Source organism: Berghia stephanieae, unplaced genomic scaffold (assembly GCF_034508935.2).
Source record: "Berghia stephanieae isolate SIO BIC M18660-M18661 unplaced genomic scaffold, UCSD_Bste_1.3 scaffold3707, whole genome shotgun sequence".
In the NCBI taxonomy this organism is placed as follows: domain Eukaryota; kingdom Metazoa; phylum Mollusca; class Gastropoda; order Nudibranchia; family Aeolidiidae; genus Berghia; species Berghia stephanieae.
Window position 1 is genome coordinate 1 of NW_027624964.1, and position 7571 is coordinate 7571.

At 62.4% G+C, this 7571-nt stretch overlaps 1 non-coding gene and 2 pseudogenes across 1 annotated transcript; all 3 read left to right on the forward strand.

The window, feature by feature from the left end:
* Positions 1-2107: 2107 nt before the first annotated feature.
* LOC144961707 (small subunit ribosomal RNA) lies at positions 2108-4152 on the forward strand (annotated as a pseudogene).
* Positions 4153-4355: 203 nt separating this feature from the next.
* LOC144961706 (5.8S ribosomal RNA) lies at positions 4356-4512 on the forward strand. The gene has a single exon (XR_013643256.1). It is a non-coding gene; the product is annotated as a 5.8S ribosomal RNA (ribosomal RNA).
* Positions 4513-4834: 322 nt separating this feature from the next.
* Positions 4835-7571, forward strand: LOC144961708 (large subunit ribosomal RNA; annotated as a pseudogene; the record flags this gene model as incomplete).

A 7571-nucleotide genomic window follows, 5' to 3' on the forward strand; every position in this document is an offset into this window, starting at 1 on the left:
GGCCCACGGGCCGGCCAACCGTGCCGGGGTTTCAAATCCGGTTTGGAGCTTTATTCATACGATTTTATCGCCTCGTCGATTCGAGGCTTTACCGCACGGGCGTCCCTGGGGTAAGAAGCTCTCGCTACGGCCGAGAAGGACTCTAGCGCCGGGACGCTCCCGCGGTAAGCCCTCCGAGGGCCGAGGGAAAAAACTTTGGTCGAGCGCATTTCCTCTACGGAGCGAATTTGAATGAAATAAACCCACCACCTATGATCGCACCTGGGACCTCCCCATTGCCGACCGGTTTTGAACTTCGGGGCCCTTCCCGTTAGGGCCCTGTACTCGCTTGGCGGAGTGTTAAAACGCGTTCCCGCTACTTCGCTAGAGTCGGGCGATCGACGACTCGGGCTCGATCGAGTTGGCCCACGGGCCGGCCAACCCTGCCGGGTTCAAATCCCGGTTTGGGAGCTTTATTCATACGATTTTATCGCCTCGTCGATTCGAGGCTTTACCGCACGGGCGTCCCTGGGGTAAGAAGCTATCGCTACGGCCGAGAAGGACTCTAGCGCCGGGACGCTCCCGCGGTAAGCCCTCCGAGGGCCGAGGGAAAAAACTTTGGTCGAGCGCATTTCCTCTACGGAGCGAATTTGAATGAAATAAACCCACCACCTATGATCGCACCTGGGACCTCCCCATTGCCGACCGGTTTTGAACTTCGGGGCCCTTCCCGTTAGGGCCCTGTACTCGCTTGGCGGAGTGTTAAACGCGTTCCCGCTACTTCGCTAGAGTCGGGCGATCGACGACTCGGGCTCGATCGAGTTGGCCCACGGGCCGGCCAACCGTGCCGGGGTTCAAATCCCGGTTTGGGAGCTTTATTCATACGATTTTATCGCCTCGTCGATTCGAGGCTTTACCGCACGGGCGTCCTGGGGTAAGAAGCTCTCGCTACGGCCGAGAAGGACTCTAGCGCCGGGACGCTCCGCGGTAAGCCCTCCGAGGGCCGAGGGAAAAAACTTTGGTCGAGCGCATTTCCTCTACGGAGCGAATTTGAATGAAATAAACCCACCACCTATGATCGCACCTGGGACCTCCCCATTGCCGACCGGTTTTGAACTTCGGGGCCCTTCCCGTTAGGGCCCTGTACTCGCTTGGCGGAGTGTTAAACGCGTTCCCGCTACTTCGCTAGAGTCGGGCGATCGACGACTCGGGCTCGATCGAGTTGGCCCACGGGCCGGCCAACCCTGCCGGGGTTCAAATCCCGGTTTGGGAGCTTTATTCATACGATTTTATCGCCTCGTCGATTCGAGGCTTTACCGCACGGGCGTCCCTGGGGTAAGAAGCTCTCGCTACGGCCGAGAAGGACTCTAGCGCCGGGACGCTCCCGCGGTAAGCCCTCCGAGGGCCGAGGGAAAAAACTTTGGTCGAGCGCATTTCCTCTACGGAGCGAATTTGAATGAAATAAACCCACCACCTATGATCGCACCTGGGACCTCCCCATTGCCGACCGGTTTTGAACTTCGGGGCCCTTCCCGTTAGGGCCCTGTACTCGCTCGGAAGACCGTTTACGCGGCGTTAAACGCGTTCCCGCTACTTCGCTAGAGTAGTGCGATGGGAAATTCGGGCTGTTCGGAGGTCGGGCTCGGGTTTGCCATACGTGCCTGGGGTCGAATCTGAATTTGCACCAAAAAAATTTTTTTTTTTAGTAGTCCGCAAGAGGAAAAGGGCTACCTTACCAGGGGTTTGGGACGTATAGTAGGGAAGGCGGTCGTCGGTCGGAAAAATTGAAATTGAAGCAAGGCGAGCCGAAAGGCGCGCGGTGGCCTCTGGTACACCCACGGTCACCAGCGCCTGGACGAGCGGTGGTCGGAGAGTCCGGAGTCGGTCCCAGGTTAGCTCCTCGGTAGAGGACCTAGAGTCGTGTGAGCGCGAGCGTGTCCGGGCGGTCGGAGCAGTCCGACCCAGCAGCGAGAAGGCCGAAGGGGTGAACGTTTGTGCGGTAGAGTCGAGAAGGGCCGTCGGCGAAGGAGTCGAGCGCTGGGAGTTCTCGGCGTCTGGGCTTCGGTCGTCGGCGCCCGTAGCCTCCTGTCCCAGCGGGTCCGTCCCGCCGGGTTGGAAATGGATACGCTACCAGGTTGATCCTGCCTGTAGTCTTATGCTTGTCTTGAGGGTTAAGCCATGCACGCCTATGCTCACCCTACACAGAAGGGGAAGCCGCGAACTGCTCAGTATATCGCGATAATACACGGGGTGGGCGATGTTTGTCCGGACACCTGTAGGAATCCACGAGCTAATACGTGCACACGAGTCCTCCTCCTAACGGGGTTACCTCCGCGGGGAGAGGGCGCATTTATTAGGATCTTGACCGGCGGCGGGTGGTTAACGCCGCCCGCCAGGCTGAGGCGAACTCTGGGTATGTGACGACCGCTGTTAGCGGCGTGCCCGTTTGCTCGCCGTCCCATCAAATTTAGACGGCCCGGGCAAGAGCCCCCCGTGTTGGCTACGGGTGACGGAGGATCAGGGTTCGATCCCGGAGAGGGAGCCTGCGAGACGGCTACCACGCTTAAGGGTGGCAGCAGGCGCGCAACTTACCCACTCCCAGCACGGTGAGGTAGTGAAGATAAATGTCGGGGCTGGGCTCGCATGCGAGCCTAGCGGTCGGATTGAGCGTAGACCAAACACGTGCCGTTGATGACCTATCGGAGGGCAAGCCTGGTGCCAGCAGCCGCGGTAATTCCAGCTCCGATGGCGTATAGTTGTAGTTGCTGCGTTTAAAACGCTCGTAGTTGGATCTCTGAGGTGACGGCAGCGACAAACCGCGGGTGACGTTGCCCCGGCGATTATGCACCGTCGTGGTTTTGGGGATGGAGCAAGCGGTGCCTTCCGGTGCCGCAACCGGACCCTCGCGACGGATCTCGCCGGGCATCGCTTGCCCGTCGCTGCCGGTTTAGTCTCTTTCCGTCTTAAGCCGTGTCGGCTTGGTACGTGGCGTATCTGGGCCGACACTAAGGTACGGGCGGTGTTCTCCCTGAATCAATTGGAGTGCTCAAAGCAGGTCGTGCTCGCACAGCTTTGCTCGGAACGATGTGATGACGCCACCGCCCCGCAATGTAACCACGGGACCGGTCTCCGTGGGGGCGGTGGGCGAGGTCTATAGAGACGGCCGGGGGGCGGCGTACTACCGCGGGAGGGGTGGAATCCGACGATCGCGGTGGGACGAACAAGAGCGAAGGCACCGGCCAAGAGGCGCCTTCGTTGATCATGAACGAAAGTCGGAGGAACGAACGCGATCAGGTACCGCGGTAGTTCCGACAGTAAACCATGCCGACCGGTTACGCGGGACGTCCCCTGTGGGGAAGCCTCGCGAGGCCCCGGAGAAATCAGAGTGCCTGGGCTCCGGGGGAGTACGGTCGCAAGGCTGAAACTTAAAGGAATTGACGAAGGGCACCACCAGGAGTGGAGCCTGCGGCTCAATTTGACTCAACACGGGGAAGCTTACCAGTCCGGACACCGCGTGGATTGACAGACTGAGGCTCTTTCATGATTCGGTGGGTGGTGGTGCATGGCCGTTGCTAGCCCGTGGAGCGATCCGTCTGGTTCATTCCGATAACGGGCGAGACTCTGCCCTGGCGGATAACAAACGGCGGTCAAGAGGGGTCCGTCTCACGGGTTGGGTCGGCGTTTCGGCTCTCGGGTCGGGCGTCGGTCTTCCCACTCAGGGAGAGGCGGTGCCCCGGACCGCCGTCGCGCAGGCCGCGTCCTGCAGGGATTGACCTCGAGCAGTGCGTACGAGATGGAGCCATAACAGGTCTGTGATGCCCTTAGACGTCCTGGGCTGCACGTGTGCTACAGTGGTGGCGCCAGCCGGCGCGGTGTAGACCGTGAGCGTAGGAGTCTTCATGTCCGGGGTCGGTCTTCCTGCGAGTTGGGCCGTGAACTCGGAATGCCACGTAGTCACGGGTCAGCATCCCGTGCCGACTACGTCCCTGCCCTTTGTACACACCGCCCGTCGCTACCTTCGGTGGACGGCGCAGCCAGGGCCCCGGAGTGGCCGGCGAGACGGAGCTTCGGCTCCTGAAATCGCAGTCGTCGCGATGTCGCCCGAACTGCGCTGCCCGAGAGGGTAAAAGTCGTAACAAGGTTACCGTAGGTGAACCTTCGGTAGGATCACGTCCGATTTCGTTTTGCCCCCAGCCCGCCCCGACGGGTGAAGGGTTAAAAAACACTGTCCGGTGAGGCCGGGCTGCTCCCTGGCCGGGGAGCGGTCCAGGCGATAAACGGGGCGGCGGCGTTGCGCCGCGAGTAACCGCGCGCGCAACGCTTGCCCCCCCCACCCTTTGTCGTCGTTTGGCCCTTAAGCGAGAGAAAATAAATACAACCTTTGGCGGTGGATCACTCGGCTCGCGCGTCGATGAAGAGTGCGGCCAGCCGTATTGAGTCGTGTGAACTGCAGCTGCCTCATTGAACATCGACGTCTTGAACGCAAATTGCGGCCGTGGGCGTAAGTCACCGGCCACGTCCGTATGAGGGTCGGCCCTACGACGTCGCCGCAACCGGTCTTCTCGGGGGGACTGAGCGGCGCGACGTGCCGTACCGGTCGGGTCTCGTCCCGACTGGCGGCCGTAGATCGAGGGCTCCCGTCTGACCACGGGAGACGTCGTCCCACCCGGCCTCTGGTATGGGCGGGGGACGACGAATAAGACGCGCACCGAAGACGGGGAAGCACGCACGCGTCGGCTGCTTCTTCCTCAATCCTCGGGCCTGCTCGATGTACACGCGAGCGAGGGCTTCGTGGGGGTATGCGGGGAAGTAAGTATAACGACGCGCGGCGAACCCGACGGATGGGGCGATCTGCCGACTCCATATCGGACGAGGGTACCCGCCGAACTAAAGCATTTCAGTAAGGGAGGAAAAGAAACCAACGGGACTCCCCCAGTAACGGCGAGTGAAGCGGGAAGAGCCCAGCGCTGAAACCCCCTGGGCCCGTGCCCGCGGGGAGCTGTAGCGTTCGGGTCGTGTCGAGCGGGATCGGGAGCGCCGCGCGAGTCTTCTCGAGCGTGGCTTGCCCAGAGCGGGTGCCAGGCCCTTGCCGGCGGCGCTCCCTTCCTCGCGACCTCGACCCGGAGTCGGGTTGCTTGGCAGTGCAGCCCGAAGCGGGTGGTAAACTCCACCTAAGGCTAAGTACCTGCGCGAGTCCGATAGCGAACAAGTACTGTGAGGGAAAGTTGAAAAGAACTCTGAAGAGAGGGTGCAAAGCGCGTGAAACCGCCAAGGGGTAAACTGCTGAGCCGAGCGACGTGTCCCGCCGTGGCGGCTGGTCGCCCGTGCCCCCCGCGAGGCGCCCCGGAGACGGGACGCCTTCCGAGTTCGGGGTCGGGCGCGTGCCCCACCACGGCGGGTCTCCGCTGCCACCGGCACCGGCCGTCTCGTCCGCGCGCCCTACGCGGGTCGTCGGCCTGCGGATCGTGGCGCCGAGTTGGCACGAGAGCGGTCGTATTCGGGTTGCCGTGGTCGACCGCGGACAAACGGCGGCGGTTCGCCCCGGGGGTTTCGGCCTCCCGGGCGGGCGGCTCCGGTCCGTCGAAAGGTGCGCAGCGTTATTCCGGTACCTGCCCGACCCGTCTTGAAACACGGACCAAGGAGTCCGACGCCTGTGCGCAGCCGCAGGGTTTCCACTAAACCCCACGGCGAAGTGAAAGCGAGAGGCCCTCGCGGGCCGAGGGCGGGATCTCTCGGGCGACTCACCGAGTCCCCGGAGCGCACCGCCGGCCCGGCGGTCGCCGCGTTGACGGCCCTGTCGAGCATGAGTGCAGGCGTCGGGACCCGATAGATGGTGATCTACGCCTGAGCAGAGCGAAGCCGGGGAAACTTGGTGGAGGCTCGAAAGCGACTCTGAACGTGCAAATCAGACCGCCCACTTGGGCGTAGGGGCGAAAGACCAATCGAACCATCTAGTAGCTGGTTCCCTCCGAAGTTTCCCTCAGGATAGCCGTGCCGACGGAACGATTTTCACTCGGTAAAGCGAATGGTTGGAGGCATCGGGGGCGAAACGCCCTCGTCCTACTCTCAAACTTTCAACGGGTGAGGCGCCAGACCCGCCTCGCACGGGGCCTGGCCTAGAATCACGGGTGCCGAGTGGGCCATTTTTGGTAAGCAGAACTGGCGCTGCGGGATGAACCGAACGCCCGGTTGTGGTGCCCAACGCAGGGACGCTCACGGGAAAGCTAAAAGGTGTGGGTCGGTACTGACAGCAGGGCGGTGGCCACGGAAGTCGGAATCCGCCAAGGAGTGTGTAACAACTCACCTGCCGAACCGACCCGCCCTGAAAATGGATGGCGCTGAGCGTCGGACCCACACCGGGCCGCCCCGCCAGCGGGAGGGGTGCGACTCCCCTCCCCCGGCAGGCCGGGGCGAGTAGGAGGTGCGCCGCGGTGGCGTGAAAGTCCGGGAGCGATCCCGTTCGGAGCCGCCGCGGGTGAAGATCTTGGTGGTAGTAGCAAATATTGAACGGAGAGTACTTTTCAAGGCCGAAGTGGGGAATGGTTCCGCGGGAACAGTGCATGTACGTGGGTGAGTCGGTCCTAAGGGGCGGGTTAGCTCCCTTGCTGAAGCGGGTACGAAACACGCGCCGGGCGGGCGGCCGAACGGGCGCCGCGCCTGGCCTGTCAGTCACCCTGCGACCGCCGAAAGGGAATCCAGTTAAGGTTCGCTCTCGGAACCGGCGGCGGAGAACGCCCCCCTCGTCGCGACTACGTTCCGGCGTGGGGGGCGCCGCGGCGACGCCGACAGAACGGGGAACGCTGCCGTGGGCACCGGGGAGAGCCGTCGTCTCTTTTTAAGGTCTGGTTCGCCCTGGAATCGGGTCGACCGGAGAAAGGGCTGGCCAGGCCGAAAAGCGTCGCCGTAAGACATGGCTGCGTCCGGAGCGCTCACGGCGGTCCGTGAAAACCCCGTCGAGGGCACGTCAATCTCGCTGCCGGCCCGTACTCATGTCCGCAGCAGGTCTCCTAGGTTAGCAGCCTCTGGTCCACGGAGTAATTAGGTAAGGGAAGTCGGCAAAATGGATCCGTAACTTCGGGAGAAGGATTGGCTCTGAGGGCCGGGACGGTCGGGCTAGGGGAGGAAGCGGGCAGGACCGCACGCACCCTGAGGGGACACTCCGAGGGGGAGAGACGTGCGCGGAAAACCCGTGGGGGCCCCGGGCCGAGCGGCCTCGCTCGGCTGACGCCCCTTCGCGGGGCGCGTTGGCTGCGCGGGGGACAACCGACGCGACCTCCGACTCACGCTGTCTCAGAACTGGGCACGGACAGGGGGAATCCGACTGTCTAATTAAAACAGAGCGTCTCGACAGCCTGAAAAGGTGTTTACGGGACGTGATTTCTTTCCCAGTGCTCAGAATGTCCAAAGTGAAGAGATTCGCATAAGCGCGGGTAAACGGCGGGAGTAACTATGACTCTCTTAAGGTAGCCAAATGCCTCGTCGTCTAATTAGCGACGGCGCACGAACGGATTAACGAGATTCCCCACTGTCCCTATCTACGCCCCGGCGAAATCACAGCCAAGGGAACGGGCTTGGTGAAATCAGCGGGGAAA